Genomic DNA, 18,016 nt, shown 5'->3' with positions numbered 1-18,016 from the left:
ATTTTATCTTCAAACAAGCCTTGAGTTAGGGGGAAATTTTTAGTATCTCCATTTGACAGATGAGATACTTGAGACACGGTGAAGATAATAAATACATCCAAGATTACATAAAGTGATGGTGTGACACCAGGTGTCCTGGTTACAGATCTAATACTCTCTTCATGAAGTCATGATCTCTCTCCTTGATATCTTGTTTGAAAGGTAGGATTATAGACATAGGCAGATCACTCACTATCTAGGTGAGGGCCTGGTGAGGAAGGACAAAAAAATAAGGGTTTTTAATTCCTACGATTTAATCTTCTTTCCCTGTTTTGGCAAATGGCACCACACTGAATCCAGCTGTCTAAGACAGAAAAATAGATTTTATCCAAAACATTTCCCTTTTAATCATTTCCTACAACAATCATCTGCCGAGTTTCATTCTTTCAACCTCTTTATTATCTCAAAAGGTATGTCCCACTCCTTTATTCTCATTGTTACTGGGTAAGGCTTTTATGATACCCAGCCTGTGTTTAATCAATAACATTAGAACTTTTATGCATGTCTCTATTTTTTATCTCTTCCAATCCATCCTGTCTACTGCTGCCTCATGATCTTTCTATAAGCAATTCTGACTCTGACACTTCCTGCTTGAGCTACTTTAATTGCTTCCTTTAATTTTCTGGATGAAATTTAGATTCTTTATCATTGTATACAGGGCTCTTCATATTCAGAGTCACATGCACTTCTGCAGATTCCTTTCTTTCCTTTGCCTGCACTCACCCTTTGTTCTGCCTGTACCAAGCTACTTGAGCCTTCTCTGATGTGTCCTTCTATTTGCTATCTCTCTGCTGACATTTGAAAACTCAAACATATTTAGAGACCAAGTGAGTAACACAAGTGTGTAAAATAGCCTAGATGTAAGGTGATAAAGAGCAGGGGAAATTGTGGCGTGTGTGCAGAAAAGCATTGTAAGTCAAATTTCAGCCCTGTGTTAAGATCAAACAACTGCTCTGAAGCACTATTCCAACTGCAGGCTGCCAGATGATAACCCTTAATGTTTCCATGCTTGCTCATTCAAGTATCACCAATGTCTCTCCCCTTTTATTTTGTCTCATTCAGCTCAACTAAATCTTAAGTACTCAGCATGTCATCCGTTCCCTGATCACAGGCATCCTCATTATGCATAAATCCTCTCCTAATGTGTGGCCCTTTTTCGTGCTTTTGCCACCTCAAATACAAGGTGAGAGCCTTGGTGGCAAAGGCTGTTTATAACTTGTTTAACCTCCACTTCTAGTGCTTAGCAGACAACTAGTGTTCAATAAACGTTTGAGTGGATGACTGTATAAGTAAATCAGTTTGCTTGAATGGGAGGAAAATCCATGAATAAATGGCCTGGATATAGGATTCTGGGCTACATATCTGGAATGTCTATGTTGATGGAGAATCAGTTTTCCTCTACCATATCCACCCTGGTTTTTTCATGGAAGAAGGAATAGCTTTTCTATAGCTCTGAGGTGTAATTTTTCTCTTTAAGGTCTCCATGTTCCAATTTTGATTTTAAATAGCTAGATGTCTGCTTTCTGGGCTTAAACAGAAATACCCCCCTTTTTTCCCCCTAAAACTCACAACTAGGATTTTGTTTTCTTTTGCAGTTAATTGACTGACATTGGATGGTATATAATAGAGAAATGCCACCTCATCAGAGTTTCATTTCCAAACAAATACCACATTATGAAAAGCAATTAAATATAAATAATAATAATCTGTCTTCAATAATCTATGTGTGTATAATGTAGCAAGTTAACAAAGGTAATAGGATCATAATTGGCTTAGAAAATGAGGTTGGAGGAATCAGGACATGAGATGGGCTTCAGGAGGAATTAAGGAGCCAAATATTAAGTGTCTTTGGCATAAGGAAAAAGAAAGTGGCTAGTGGAAAGAATCCTTGTAGGAGGGGTGTGTCTTTATGATCTCAGTAACAAATTAGGTTTGTTCTTATTACCCCCTCCCTAACAGTTGGCCCCAGAAGAAAAGAAAGAAAGGCTCACTTTTTCCCTTGAAAGTTTGGTGTTTCATAAACACTGGGTGTCTAATAACTAGAAAATCATAGCTCTCCTGAATAGCAAAAAGCAGAAATAGAGGGTGCCTGGGTAGCTCAGTCAGTTAAGCGTCCAACTGTGGCTCAGGTCATGATCTCACAGTTCGTGAGTTAGAGCCCCCGTTGGGCTCTGTGTTGACAGCTAAGAGCCTGGAGCCTGCTTCAGATTCTGTGTTTCCCTTTCTCTCTGCCCCTCCCCCCACTCACACTCTGTCTCTCTCTCTCTAAAAAATAAACATTAAAAAATAAAAAAAATAAATAAAGCAGAAATAGGAGAGACATCCAGAATTGAAGTTTGAACAGACCTCACAAGGCAGATTTGTGAAGGGAATAGGGGCGTCAAGCTGCTGCCTAGTTAGAATGAGATCATTAAGGGAATGTGATTGTAATCAAGCTACTTCTGTGAATGACACCAGGATCCCACATCTGCCTGAGACTGCAATCTCTGAAGACATCACTGATTGAAGTTGGAAAAATGGTAATAGTAAATTGGAGCCAGATAGACTGCTTTTCTCTGAATTAAGTGATCAGTGTACCTCAGAATAGAGAAAGGCCTATTGTAAAACAGTCAGGAGAGACTATAAAAAACCTTTTGTTCTATTCCCCTGACTTTAGGGGGAATTATATCTGAGCCAACATGGGTAGAAGTAAAGATCTGCTTAACTTGGAGCAAAGGAGCTCCTTCCACTAAGCCCTCTAAGGAGTGATTTATATGAGTATTTACCTAAATGGAGTATTTTTTTTTCCATTTATTGGGGCAAATTTCTGAAGACAGGAGAAGTAGCAAATTTGTGGGTTCTCTGTTGCCTATCACTTTTTGGTGCAGTACACAGGGATCTAGTTGGCAGGCCATTGGACACTAGAAGATAGGCACTGGGACTTTTCAGCTGCATGATTGGGAAAGCACCAGCCCATGTGCTGACAAAATCAAAGGCTAGAGTCCAAGCCTTGTGGCTGGTCATGTGGTTATATGACATGGAATGAACCTTGGCCTCCAGCCTTGTTCCATGACCTGAGCATTTATACTTGGAAAAGATACCCACCTTAGGTATGATTAGAGGGCTGAGGTCCCATGTCATTCACCCATTTAAAATACCTCAGTGGTCTTCCACTGCCAGTAGAATAACACCCAGACTCTACAACAGGGCATGTGTGGCCTTTCAGGATCTAAGGCCTAGCCACCTGTTCAAATGGATCCATACCTCTCCCTCATGTACTCTACTTGGGAACCACTGTGAGGCCAGGCTTCTCCATGCCCCTCAGCCTTTGCACATATATTCACTTTGTCTTCAATATCCCTACTCAAACGTATCTATTCAGATTCTTACCTATCCTTTGGCACCTGCCTTGGCACATTATCTTATGATGATGCTTATGATGATGAAATGGATCCCTTCAAAAGATATACTTCCTCCCTTTCTTTGGCCACTATGCTCCTCATGCATTCCTCTATCATTGTTTATATGAATCAACACAAGAAATCAGTTAAAACAGTACTTTGCAAATAGAATGCACTAGTAAATTTTAGGTGGTAGTGTTTTTTTAATCACATAATTTTGCAATTATCAGTTTATGTCTGTATCTGTCTCCACTACTAGACTATAAACACCTTGAGAGAAGGGATTGTGTTTATCTTTGTACTCAGTGCTGTCTCTCCAGCTCTGTCTCCAGTTAGAATACAGATAACTCTTATTTTTATGTCCCAGGAAGGATATTGAATTTTGAAGCTTAGAAGGAAAGAAATACTTGGGTTCAAATCTGAACTCTTCGACTTACTACCTGTGATTTTCAGTAAAATTCTTAACTTCTTAAATCCTTATATTCCTCATTTTTAAAATAGGGGAAGAATAACAACATTATAAATTTTTTCTTAGGACTATGTGGGGTCCTATTTATTAAGTATCTGACCCACAGTAGGAGTACATGGATATATGACTCTGACCTGGAGATAAAAATAAAAATCATCAGAATGCTAGAGATGGGAATGTGTTAACACAAGAAATTTATTAGAAGAGAAAGCTCCTCCAAACTTCAGAGTTTATATATTTTTAAAAACGAGTCATATAAACTTTTAAAACAACTTTGTTCTTTTACTGTGAAATACAAAAGAATGTAATTGTGTGCAGTTGGCAAAGATTCTTACCCTTAATGTGAAAACTTGAGGAAATCCAAACTGCAATCTAGAATTTTAAAATTCAATCCAGAAAAAGTATTCATTTCCCTTAGAAAGTGATTCAGTGAAGAAGTACTTGAGCTTAAGGGAAAAGAATTTAGGACATTTAAACTTAAAAGAATAATACCTCACTTTGAACCTGATGTTGAAGGAATAAGGAAGATTTAAGTTTTTGGATGAGGCTGGTGCTCTCTTGTCTCTCTCCTCTCCGTCCCTGCCTCCCATTCTCTTCTCTTTGCAGAGCAATAATTGTCAAAAAGAATCAAATACCAAAGGCTTCAATTTACTGCAGAATCACTCCAGGTAAAGTCATATTATTCTTTTGTTGTCCATGTCTGTCTTTTTGATTGAAGAATAACAGGAGGAAATAGCTCTATGAAGGAATGAAGGAAGAATGGCTTCTGGTTCTTTAACAGTCATTACTGGGGGGTGAACGGTCTCTGCAGTGCTGCATTCTACAGAGCATGAGGGTGCATTTAAAATCTTTTCATCTTCCTGTCAGATTTCCTATGTTTTTAGGCACAGCATTCAGCCTCACATATTATTCCTTTGTTATATGTTTGGTTGTTTTCTTTCTTAAGAATAATGACCCAGACTTTACATTATTCTACCAAATAAGAAGTCTAATTTTCTTTGCATTATTTTTATTGATACTCGCAAAAAAATTGGTGAGTAAAGGAAAACGGATGTGATGGCTTGCACTTAAAAGGAAATGGAACTGACAATTCAAGAAGTCAAGTGATTTTGCCCAAGATTACATAATACATGACTCAGACTAGTAACTCTAAGCTCTGGACTTGGTCAGTGCTGATAGCAGGTGCTGACTGGCTGTGGGCAGGTCAGGAGTACCGGTCCATGAGTGATGTGGATTCTGAACTCCAGGCCTATCTTACCAAGTGTTATAGCTGTTCCACTGATGCACTCATGCATCCTCTCTTGTTTCCATTGCTTTTCTGCTCATATGGAAGGAAAGAAGCTTACTTCTGGAAGGATGCAGAATCCACAAACTGTTCCCCCATGCTCCCCTCCCCCACAAACACCACAACTGCTACCTGTTGTTCTGATCCTAATTTGTATTCCATACTTAGCAAGCCTCAATTTCTGATATGCATGCAACGAAGGAGGGTGGGAAAAGGGAAACAGGATTTTGAAGCCTTATTGTCTAGTTGAAAAGTGGTGTTGCTCGTGTCCACACTACTACCTTCTGCCTTGAGATGAATGAATCTGTTTGGCTGAGTTTGAGTCAGTCTCCACATTAGTTCAACCAACTTTGGCCAAAAGTTGAGTCAGCTGATACAAATACAGTCATTTAGATGGACTCCTTCATCAAGTCCTAGCAGACAATACCAGAGAAGGGAGGCTAAGGCTGAGAGAACCCGAATAGTGGCATTACTCAGGTAAAGGAGTGGGAGATGAGGCTTCTGGCATAGGATAGCAGGGTCTGTCTGGGTGTGCAGGGCATAGCAAATCTGCTTGGTATTGTTCAGAAAAGACATGTTTTCCTTAGCACCTGGGGGCTAAGAAAAGTTTCCCAGTCGAATATGTCTTTGTAGGAGTTGGGGTAGAAAAAGAAGAAAGGTAAACATAAGACATATTTGTCTGCTATACTAAATCCTTTAATATGGTTCTATACTTTGACCACAAACCTGTATACTAACACATATTTGGTGCCATGAGATCCTAAGTTACTCAAACATAGAGCAAACTTTGCTCATGGGATTCATTCATTCCTTTACTTCAGCTGGCACTATTGAAAACTTGGTATTTTTCAAGTCCTGGAAATACAAATATGTATGAGATATAGGCTTCAGGAACCTCAAAGACTGGTAGAGATAATAGGGATGTAAATAACTAAATGCAACACACTTGAATATATACAATATGCCATCAGGAAGCAACAGAAAAATGGATTCCATCTAGATGGTTAGCAAAGACTTTAGAGGGAAACTAAAAGAATCTTAGGAAGAAATTCAACTTGATTTATTCAACAACTATTTGACACTCTGGTAAGTCCTAATGAGTAAAATAATTTGATTCTTTTATAAAGGATTATTACATTAAATAGAGTGGCCATGGATGGACTCTGAGAAGAAGATATTTTTGCTGGTATCTAAAGGATAAGAGGGATAGGTCATGTGAAGGAAGGACAAAAAGACCATTTCAAGTAGATAGAACAGCACATATAAAAGTCTCACAGAAAGAGGGAGTTTGGAATGTAATTAAAATAGAAGACAGGCATAAAGCAGTAAGAGAAGAGGCTGGAGGGCAGTATCCAGATCATGCAGTGTCTGCTACACAGACAGAATAAGTTCAGGTTTTACCTTAATTGCCATGGGCAACCATTAAGATGGTTTTAAGCAGACCTAAGACCTGATCTGACTCAATCATGGTTTGTTCCAGGAAACCATAGGTTAAAGTGTTGCTGGAACATAGCGTAAGTGCAAAAAGAGATGCAAAACTGTTAGAATGGGATACAAAGGCCAGAACACCTCAGCTGAATATCCTCCCTTCTCATGATGATAATGGAGGGGACCCAGCAAACAATTTTTTTTAAAGAGGAGCTATCTGATGAGATTTCTATTTTAGATTGTTCTTTTCTAAAGATGGATCAGAAAGGGACAAGAGTTAGCAAGCCCCTAAAGACCTCAGATATGAAAGTACCAACAGCAACAGCATGGGTTTTCACAACATCGTGGCCTTCAGCAACATGGGAGAGATGCAGTTGGTAGTGTAGATAACCCTTCTGAGGTATACTCTCAACTATTTCTCTTAATTTTAGGGATCAAGAACTCAATAGAGAAAAATAGACTGGAATATTGGGAAACATAAACATGGGAGATTTTTTCTTTTTCCTTCAATTCTTGTCTATTGCTTTCTTACACTAACGCAGTATCTTAATGGTCTAAACTAATAATAGTGTTATGTGTCCAGTTTGTAACATACCTAGGATTCTGGGAATGGTGCAATTTCTTAAATATGGTGTATATAGGCTCCTCCTATGATCTATTTAAGTGTCCTATTACCCCTCTAGAAGTTTGGGAGTTTATTGGAGTAATTTAGGATGAGAATATCAGAACTTTGGAGGTGTCATTTCTAGTGTAAGAAATCCATTCAGCAGCTGCAGAAAAAAGAATTGATGCAACAGGCAACCCAAGGCTAAAATGGAACAGAATTGGAGACACAGGTGGGATGTAGGAGATGTTTCATACATATTTGGGGAACTATTTTGACTTAAAAACTGAGAAAGTATTTGAGAAATTTTAATTTGTATTTATAAACTAAATGACCCTACAGTTAAGCACTTGTTTTATTACAAGGTTGGTGTGAAGAGAGGATAATCTCTACCAATGTAACCTAAAAACACACTCATAAGTCAACTCATGTTAAACTCTAAGGGCCTGTTTGTTCAAACTGATTTGACTAGCAGTAGTAGTAGTAGTAGTAGTAGTAGTAGTAGTAAAGGATATAATGACATTACCTGTGATACCTTTGTAATATCACATGTTTGTCCCTGGCGGGGAACTCCCATGGTTCATGTGTTTTCCTTTTAGAAGTACGTACTGGCAATTCCACTTAGAACATGACTTGGTTATTTCTAAAATAAATAGAAAAATATGTAAAATGGAAAGTAATAATAGTGTATATTTATATAAAATGAAGATTACATAAGTAATTGAATTAAAAATACTTTGAAAAATGATATATAAATAAGTATAAGAATATTACTTCCAAAACTTCTAGAGAATGCATATTTTTCAACATAATGAAGGAATAATTAAGATAGTGGTCATCATACTGGAACTGAAATATGTCCAAATCAGTGTTTGACAGTCTAGATTTTTCTAATTTGGTTGCCTCATCATCACCTTACTGATGCTGGGACTTCAGCTATCATTCAAATATGGAACTTGGCTTTGCAATTTCTTGAGCATAACACAATGTTGTAATCAGACATATTCAAATTTTGTATTTCAAGAGTCATTGTCTTCTCATAGAATAAATGGAATTTGATACTGTCTTGAATATCTTGACAGATGGCCTCATCATTTCAGAGCAGATGGCAAGATGATTAGGCTAAACTGAAATCTTAAATACTAGACATATGAGCAGCTATACAGGAGCTAAAGACACTGAAAATACCTCTTTAGACAGCCTGAATTTTAGGGGGATATCTGTTTAAACCTCAAATATTCTTTTGCTCTGAGGGAACTTAGATTTTCCTTATAGCAAATACATTCTGTTGTTGAAAGAGTAGAGACTCGTTGTCAGGTTGACTTGAGTTTGAATCTAGATTTGCTGTTTGCTAATGTGTGATGAGATAGTTCAACTCAGTTTCCACATCTGTGAAGGCTGGGTCAATTGTACTGGCCTCATGGAATGGTGGGCAGGGGAAAATTTACTGAGATAGCACATGTAAAATATCTCGCAGATATCCATTCCTCACAAACACCTTCCTTTATTGACCAGCAATAAAATTGTTCTGCATTTATAAATGAAGAAAAAACAGTATATTTTTTCACAAATATGATTTTATGGGGTTTTTAAAGATATTTTAATAAAAAGGACTTTAAGAAACAGAAAATAAGAAAAGGAAAAATACATATATAAATATACCAGCATGCAGGCATACATGTGGGAGGTACACAGTCATTTTATCTTTATTTAATACTAAATACAGATTTTAAAGCACTTTTGCAATCATTATTTCATTTAGTCCTCACAAGCATTGAGTAAAGCATCAATATCTCCACCAAAATACATTTTTAAGGCTAGAACTCAGAAGTTAATTGAATTTCCCAGTGCAACAAAATACAAGTCAGACTTAAAACTGATATTTACAGATTCTTGGCCCAGATCCAAAGCAAAGGGTATCTGAAGTCCTGCCTAGTCACAGTCTCTGCTTTCCCCAATATTGATGCAGTGAACATTGTTGGTTATGTTCTCAGCATCCGCATCATCTTCCAACCATCAATATACCCAAATTTTGCTTTGGAGGAATCATTACCCATATATTCTCAACCACTTAATTTGAGTTCTATTGATTCCCACCCTCAGATCCGTGAGTGGTTCATGATTTGCTAAAGCTAATTTGTGTTTTTAATCCTCCTGGTTGTGATGTTAGAATTTGGAAAGAGGCACAGTAGTCGGTCAGGGTCAAAGAGATGCAAAGTGACTTTTGCTGTATAACCTGAGAAAGAAAAGATTTCTCTCTCTTCTTTGAAACTATTTCTCTGGGGATTGTGATGTAAAAGTGTCAGGAATAAAGCCCAGGCACTTTATGATAATCAGGGGGAACACTGGAGTGACCAGGGCACTGTAAAATCTGTGACAGAACCCAACCTTGCAGAGATCAGAAAGTCAGATCCTTGTTGCAGCGCCTGGCCCCCAGATCAGGCGATGACTGAATTACTACTAAACTTTCAGTTACATTAGCCTTTATTGAATGTCCTTTATTGTTCAAGACAATTTGAATTGGACTTTCTTTCCTTGCAACATTAAGGTCCTGTGTGAAATGCTGTGGCTAAAATTTTGGCAATAAAAATAGATACTACTTGGGGAAACATCTGAATTCCTTGGAAAATCTATCTCTGGAATGCCATTTAAGTCAATCTTGAAAAGAGTTTACTTTTGAAAATTTTACAAACAACTTTTTAATGAATGCACTTGACTATCATTCCATCAGCCTATAAGGGATTTAGCAAATACCTCTGAGCCAGGTGTGCAGACAGGAAAAAATATAACCCTTGTGGCTGATCTTAAGGCACTCATAAACTAATTAGGTAAGTAGGGCTAGCAAACATGACCCAGTGAAAAGTACTAGACTGCATATGCCCATGTTACATGGTGTGGGATAAATTTGAGTTCATAGAAATTCTGAATATCAGTAACTTCTTAGCAGAGTTAGAAATGTTCTCATGGAATAGTTGAGACCTGGTGACTCTGATATTACAACTACAGTGTAATAAGGAAAGAAGTGTTGACAGAGCTGTAATTTTGAAAAAGAGAACTTGGGACGCCTCAGTGGCTCAGTCAGTTAAGCGTCTGACTCTTGATTTTAGCTCAGGTCATGATCTCACAGTTGTGGAATCCAGCCCTGCATCAGGCTCCACGCTGAGCATGGAGCCTGCTTAAGATTCTCTCCCTCCCTGTCCCTCTGCCCCTCCTCTGCTTGCACATGAGTGCACGTGCACTCTCTATCTCAAAAAAATTTTTTTAATAAAAAAAAAGAACATTTCAGATGTGTAGGATGTTCATAACCCTAATGTTTTACCATTGGCTATTTCAATAGCCATGTAATATAGGAGAGGAAAGTTGGTCTGGGACACAAGAGACATGAAGTCTTGTTTTGGTTCTAATGTTTATTGCATTATTTTTAAAAACCTTATTTTGAAATAGAGATTCTCAGGAAATAGTGAGATTGTTCTAAGAGGTCTCATGCACCCTTCATCCAGGTTGCCCCAATGGTGTTTAGCTCTGAGTTATATTTTCATGTGTAGACTAGGTAACTAATGCTTCAAACAAGATGCAGAACTATTCCATCACTGCTAAGACTTCCCTCATGCTCCTTCTTTATAGCCACTCCCTCTTACCACTGGTAAACCATGACAATCATAATTTGTTCTCCAGCTCTAAAATGTTGTCATTTTAAGAATATTATATAAATGGAATCCATTTTATTTGTTTTGGTTTTGTTTGTTCATTTCTTTTTCCTGCCTTCTTTTGGGTTATTTGAATATCTTCAAGAATTCCATTTTGATTTATCTATTATGTTTTAGAGTATATCTCTTCACATAGCTTTTTTAGTGGTTTCTCTTAGGTATTATACATACATAACTTATCAGAGTCTGCTGCTGTTGACATTTCATCAGCTCAGTGAAGGATAGAAACCTCACCTCCCTTTATGTCCTTTCACCCCCCCCCCCCATTTATACTTTAAATGTCTTACATTTTCCTTTGCAAAAACCAATAACACTTGTGATGAGCACTAGGTGATGTATGGAATTGTTGAATCACTCTATTGTACACCTGAACCTAATATAACACTGTATGTTTACTATATAACTATAGTAGAATTAAAATAAAATATAATTTAAAAAATTTAAATCAATAACTACATCAGTGTTATAAATTTCGTATCAACTGTCAAGCCTAATTTAGAAAATAAAATACAAAATGATAAGTCTATTGTCATTACTCATAAAATTTAATTCCTTACAGTGTATTGTTTTTTTCTTTCCTGGTATTTCTGGAATCTTTTAGAATTTCTGTGTAGAGAACTTCCTTTTAGATGTATTCTTTTATGGTAGGACTTATGGTAACAGATTTCCCTAGTTTTCCTTCATCTGAAACTGTCCTGTGTTTATTTTTTTCTTTCATTTCTGAAGGATATTTTTGTTGGCTATAAGATTGTAAATTGACAGTTCTTTTTTTTTCCAGCCCTGGGAAAATGTTGTGCCATTTCACTGATACTTCCCTCTGCCCCCTCCATTCTGCTGTTGAATCTGTCTACTGAGTTCTATTTTAGTTCATGTATTTTACAGTTCTAAAATTCCATTTGGTCATTCTTTAAACCTTCCATTTCTTTCCTGAAACCTTTCCTTTTGCTCATTTGTTTCAAATATATACATAATTATTCACTGAAGAATTTTTATAATGACTGCTTTAAAATCCCTTTGAGATAATTCTAACATCTGTGTTACCTCATCCTTAGTGTCTATTAATATCTTTCTCTTTCAAGTTGAGATTCTCCTGGTTCTTTGTATGATACGTGAGTTTCTATTGAAACCTAGACATTTTAGATCCTATGAGGCTCTTGGTCTTATTTAAATCTTATTTTAGTGGGCCGCCTTTGACACTGTGTCAGCAGGGGAAGGAGAGGTCAACCATGTCATTACTGACTGACTGAGTAGAAGTCCAGGTGCCTCACTTGGTTTCAGTTAACACTGTCCAAAGGAAGAGATATCTTATTGTGGTGCCTGGGTGGCTCAGTTCATTAAGGGTCTGATTTTTCATTTCAGCTCAGGCCATGATCTCATGGGTTGTGAGTTTGAGCCCCACAATGGGCTCTGTGCTGATGGCACAGAGCCTGCCTTGGGATTCTTTCTCTCCCTCTCTCTCTGCCACTCCCCCACTCACTCTCTTCCTCTCTCAAAATAAACAAATAAGCATTTAAAAAAAAAGAAGAGATGCCTTGTTACTGCTGCACATGGATGGTAGCTCATGCTCTCCACTAGAATTCTGCTGATACCACATGGCTGGGAGGAGGAGTGGTGCCATTTTGTTGCTCTCCACCTGGCTCCCACTAGACCTGCAGGGAGATGGCCTCATTACTACTGGGTGGTAATAAATTCTTGACTCTCCACCAGGCCACCTCTGATAGAACCCCAGCAAGAGGGATGGGGAATGCTTCATTGTTGTCAGGTGGGTATGGAAATCCAGCTCCCTATGTGATCTCCATTGACAGTCAGGTGGCCTGGGGAGGCCCACTGTCACCTAGCAGGATAAAAGTGCCAGCGACTGCCTCTGCTCACCTCTGCTCACCTTGCCACTGGGGCTGGGGCATATCATTACAGCTTGTCAATAGTGAAGGTTTAGACTTTCCACTTCATCTATGTTACCTGGAATTTCATACAGGACCTCAGCTCTTTTCTGTGGTGTTTGGCCAGAGCATGTCCTTGTCTAAAAGTTTTTTGTCTTGCTATGATGTCCCTTTCCTCATCCTATGGTGAGAGAAAGAGAGTGGGTTTCTCTTGGGGTATTTCTTTAAATCTGTACCCACTGGTGTTACTGAGTTGCTGATTTCTCTACCATGCAGTTTGGGATATATGATGCAAAAGAAAATCCAAGTAGTTTACCACTATGTTATTCCTTGGACTCCCCAGGCCCTAGACTGTTTGTCTTTTTCTATTTTTCAAAGTTATGTTTGTTTGATATATAATGTCCAGGGTTTTTAACTATACTTGGGAGCTGAAATAGGAAAAAGTAAGTCTGCTCAATGTTTTTAGTGGTAGAAAGATTTGTTTTATCATTTAAGTAAGCTTAGAGGCTAGCAGCAGTCCAGTGCTGATGCTAAAACTAAGACTAGACACTAATCTAGAGTTATCATAAATATCAAATTAAATAATATGTAAAATTGTAAAATGATGCACATAAAGAAAAGTGGTTGTATGTGTACTTTCCATATATCTATGTGGATGGTCGTATATATGTGTGCATATACACATACATACACACACACAAATATGTGTGTATACACAAATACAATTATATCTAAAAAAAAAAAAAAAGCCCCCAGTGTTTCCCAGGGATCTTTAAAAGACTATAGGAAATAACTCAAATAACTAGTCTCTGTGGTTAATTATATACTATAATGCTTCAAAATTTTTACTGTCTGATTATGTGATGTGAAAATAATTTCAAAACTAGAAAATAATGAAACCAGTAATTGAATGGCCATTTGAAAGGGACCAACTCTTCTGCATTATCTGCTTGGATTGCCAGTGATCCCACAAACAATATGATGGTAACATTTCTAAATTAGCTTTGCTGAGAAATCATAGCCTAAAGAGCAAGAGATAATTTTATCTAATTTTTATTTTATCTAATCAACTTTATCAAAATTAGTAGTACTCTTTGAAATATAAATGATAGAAAAATCTACCACAAAATGGTTTAAGCCAAAAGAAAATTTATAGTCTTCTGTAACTGAACAATTCAAAAAGAGTCTCTAAATAACACTTGATGTAGTGGCCAAAATGTCTACAAAAATCCAAATTTCCCCCATCGCTACTTCACCTTCATGTTATCGCCTGCATTCCAATACTATCCATCATTACTCTTGACAGTCTAACCCATTCCAGCAGTTTTAGCCTTTATTCTTTATTGGGGTGAAATACCACCATTTTTAAGAAAAATAATGAAGAAGTTTCCAGCAATTTTTTTCACATGGCCTATAATTTACAGCCCATTATTGGCCTGAAATGGTTCTCATGGAGCTTATTGTCTCTGATAGGCTTGAGATCTAGTTAAGTTCTATCTCAGAACCAATGCCTTCTGTCTGGGGGCTAGAGCACAGTGATTGACTTTTACATCTGTTCAGGTTTCACACAGAAATATTTTGAGATATAAAAAAGTATAATTTCCATTTTAGCATGATTTACATTTTATGGATGAGCTGGTAAAGCTGGGAGTCAAACATGGGTGTTCTGACTTTAGTTAAGACTTGTTACACTGCATTATCCTATATGACTAATGATAAGCTCTCATGGTAACAACCATCAGTAACAGTTAAATGTACACAATTTGTAAAACATACTGTGCAGATGAGCCAACTCTTTGCTACTGTCATCATGTAATATCAAGAAGTTGATATGACTCAATAATTATACAGTGGCTTGACAACATGAAACACAGGCAAACAAACCCATAGGAAAAACCTGATACTTGTGCCGAGTTAGAAACAGAACCACAAAAAGGAGGAAGAGAGGGTAATATTGCCTAATGAGATTACAATGAATAAATTTGTTGTGTTTTCATTATTATTTTTATAAAAACTACTCAGATAGTCATGGGAACAGAGCAGTTTTCTAAAAATCCAGAGTTATCAGAGAACGGAGTCACCGGAGCCAAGCGCAGACGAGAGGCCCACGGAAGAGGGTAGGAAGGGCGGCGAGGCGGTGCGCGCTCCACGGACTGGCGGGAGGGAGCCGTGGCGGAGGGGCGGCTCGCCGGCCAAGCAGAGCCCCCGAGTCTGGCTTGCAAAAAGCGGAGGGGCCTGACGGACTGTGTTCCGACAGCAAGCGCGACTTAGCGGCTGGGAGGTCATAAGCTAACAGCTCTGCTCAGAAAGCGGGAAGGCTGGAGGACAAAGGGAAGGAGAGCTGCTGAGCCCCCGGACGACAGAGCTCAGTTTGGTGGGCAACAAAGGCGCTAGCCAGCGCCATCTCCCCCGCCCATCCCCCAGCCAAAATCCCAAAGAGAACCAGTTCCTGCCAGGGAACTTGCTCGCTCCACGCGCGCAAACACCCAACTCTGCGCTTCTGCGGAGCCAAACCTCCGGCAGCAGATCTGACTCCCTCCTGCTGCCACAGGGCCCCTCCTGAAGTGGATCACCTAAGGAGAAGCAAGCTAAGCCTGCCCCTCCTGCCCCTGTGCACCTTGCCTACCCACCCCAGCTAAGACGCCAGATCCCCAGCATCACAAGCCTGGCAGTGTGCAAGTAGCTCAGACAGGCCACCCCACCCCACAGTGAATCCCACCCCTAGGAGAGGGGAAGAGAAGGCACACACCAGTCTGACTGTAACCCCAGCGGTGGGCTGGGGGCAGACATCAGGTCTGACTGCGGCTCCGCCCACCAACTCCAGTTATACACCACAGCACAGGGGAAGTGCCCTGCAGGTCCTCACCATGCCAGGGACTATCCAAAATGACCAAGCGGAAGAATACCCCTCAGAAGAATCTCCAGGAAATAACAACAGCTAATGAGCTGATCAAAAAGGATTTAAATAATATAACAGAAAGTGAATTTAGAATAATAGTCATAAAATTAATCGCTGGGCTTGAAAACAGTATAGCTGACAGCAGAGAATCTCTTGCTACAGAGATCAAGGGACTAAGGAACAGTCACGAGGAGCTGAAAAACGCTTTAAACGAAATGCATAACAAAATGGAAACCACCACGGCTCGGATTGAAGAGGCAGAGGAGAGAATAGGTGAACTAGAAGATAAAGTTATGGAAAAAGAGGAAGCTGAGAAAAAGAGAGATAAAAAAATCCAGGAGTATGAGGGGAAAATTAGAGAACTAAGTGATACACGAAAAAGAAATAATATACGCATCATTGGTATCCCAGAGGAGGAAGAGAGAGGGAAAGGTGCTGAAGGGGTACTTGAAGAAATAATAGCTGAGAACTTCCCTGAAGTGGGGAAGGAAAAAGGCATTGAAATCCAAGAGGCACAGAGAACTCCCTTCAGACGTAACTTGAATCGATCTTCTGCACGACATATCATAGTGAAACTGGCAAAATACAAGGATAAAGAGAAAATTCTGAAAGCAGCAAGGGGTAAACGTGCCCTCACATATAAAGGGAGACCTATAAGACTCGTGACTGATCTCTCTTTTGAAACTTGGCAGGCCAGAAAGAATTGGCACGAGATTTTCAGTGTGCTAGACAGAAAAAATATGCAGCCGAGAATCCTTTATCCAGCAAGTCTGTCATTTAGAATCGAAGGAGAGATAAAGGTCTTCCCAAACAAACAAAAACTGAAGGAATTTGTCACCACTAAACCAGCCCTACAAGAGATCCTAAGGGGGACCCTGTGAGACAAAGTACCAGAGACATCACTACAAGCATAAAACATACAGACATCACAATGACTCTAAACCCATATCTTTCTATAATAACACTGAATGTAAATGGATTAAATGCGCCAACCAAAAGACATAGGGTATCAGAATGGATAAAAAAACAAGACCCATCTATTTGCTGTCTACAAGAGACTCATTTTAGACCCGAGGACACCTTTAGATTGAGAGTGAGGGGATGGAGAACTATTTATCATGCTACTGGAAGCCAAAAGAAAGCTGGAGTAGCCATCCTTATATCAGACAAACTAGACTTTAAATTAAAGGCTGTAACAAGAGATGAAGAAGGACATTATATAATAGTGACAGGGTCTATCCATCAGGAAGAGCTAACAATTATAAATGTCTATGCGCCGAATACCGGAGCGCCCAAATATATAAAACAATTACTCATAAACATAAGCAACCTTATTGAGAAGAATGTGGTAATTGCAGGGGACTTTAACACCCCACTTACAGAAATGGATAGATCATCTAGACACACGGTCAATAAAGAAACAAGGGCCCTGAATGAGACATTGGATCAGATGGACTTGACAGATATATTTAGAACTCTGAATCCCAAAGCAACAGAATATACTATCTTCTCGAGTGCACATGGAACATTCTCCAAGATAGATCATATACTGGGTCACAAAACAGCCCTTCATAAGTTTACAAGAATTGAAATCATACCATGCATACTTTGAGACCACAATGCTATGAAGCTTGAAATCAACCACAGAAAAAAGTCTGGAAAACCTCCAAAAGCATGGAGGTTAAAGAACACCCTACTAACGAATGAGTGGGTCAACCAGGCAATTAGAGAAGAAATTAAAAAAAATATGGAAACAAACGAAAATGAAAATACAACAATCCAAACGCTTTGGGACGCAGCAAAGGCAGTCCTGAGAGGAAAATACATTGCAATCCAGGCCTATCTCAAGAAACAAGAAAAATCCCAAATACAAAATCTAACAGCACACTTAAAGGAAATAGAAGCAGAACAGCAAAGGCAGCCTAAACCCAGCAGAAGAAGAGAAATAATAAAGATCAGAGCAGAAATAAACAATATAGAATCTAAAAAAACTGTAGAGCAGATCAACAAAACCAAGAGTTGGTTTTTTGAAAAAATAAACAAAATTGACAAACCTCTAGCCAGGCTTCTCAAAAAGAAAAGGGAGATGACCCAACTAGATAAAATCATGAATGAAAATGGAATGATTACAACCAATCCCTCAGAGATACAAACAATTATCAGGGAATACTATGAAAAATTATATGCCAACAAATTGGACAACCTGGAAGAAATGGACAAATTCCTGAACACCCACACTCTTCCAAAACTCAATCAGGAGGAAATAGAAAGCTTGAACAGACCCATCACCAGCGAAGAAATTGAATCGGTTATCAAAAATCTCCC

General features: G+C 38.6%; 2 long non-coding RNA genes across 2 annotated transcripts in view; one reads left to right on the top strand and one right to left on the bottom strand.

The window, feature by feature from the left end:
• Window positions 1–7,849, bottom strand: part of LOC147576804 (uncharacterized) — a 42,376-nt gene extending 34,527 nt beyond the window's left edge. Inside the window, exon 1 of the long non-coding RNA XR_015241144.1 lies at window positions 7,732–7,849. This is a non-coding gene — a long non-coding RNA (uncharacterized LOC147576804). The remainder of the gene's footprint in view (window positions 1–7,731) is intronic.
• LOC147576803 (uncharacterized) overlaps window positions 1–18,016 on the top strand; it is a 155,885-nt gene that overhangs the window by 86,175 nt on the left and 51,694 nt on the right. The window lies entirely within an intron of this gene.

This window comes from Puma concolor, chromosome D1 (assembly GCF_028749965.1).
Source record: "Puma concolor isolate L17-30 chromosome D1, mPumCon1.1.hap2, whole genome shotgun sequence".
Lineage (NCBI taxonomy): Eukaryota > Metazoa > Chordata > Mammalia > Carnivora > Felidae > Puma > Puma concolor.
Note: the sequence above shows the minus strand (reverse complement) of the source record. Positions and strands in the feature narration are given on the sequence as shown.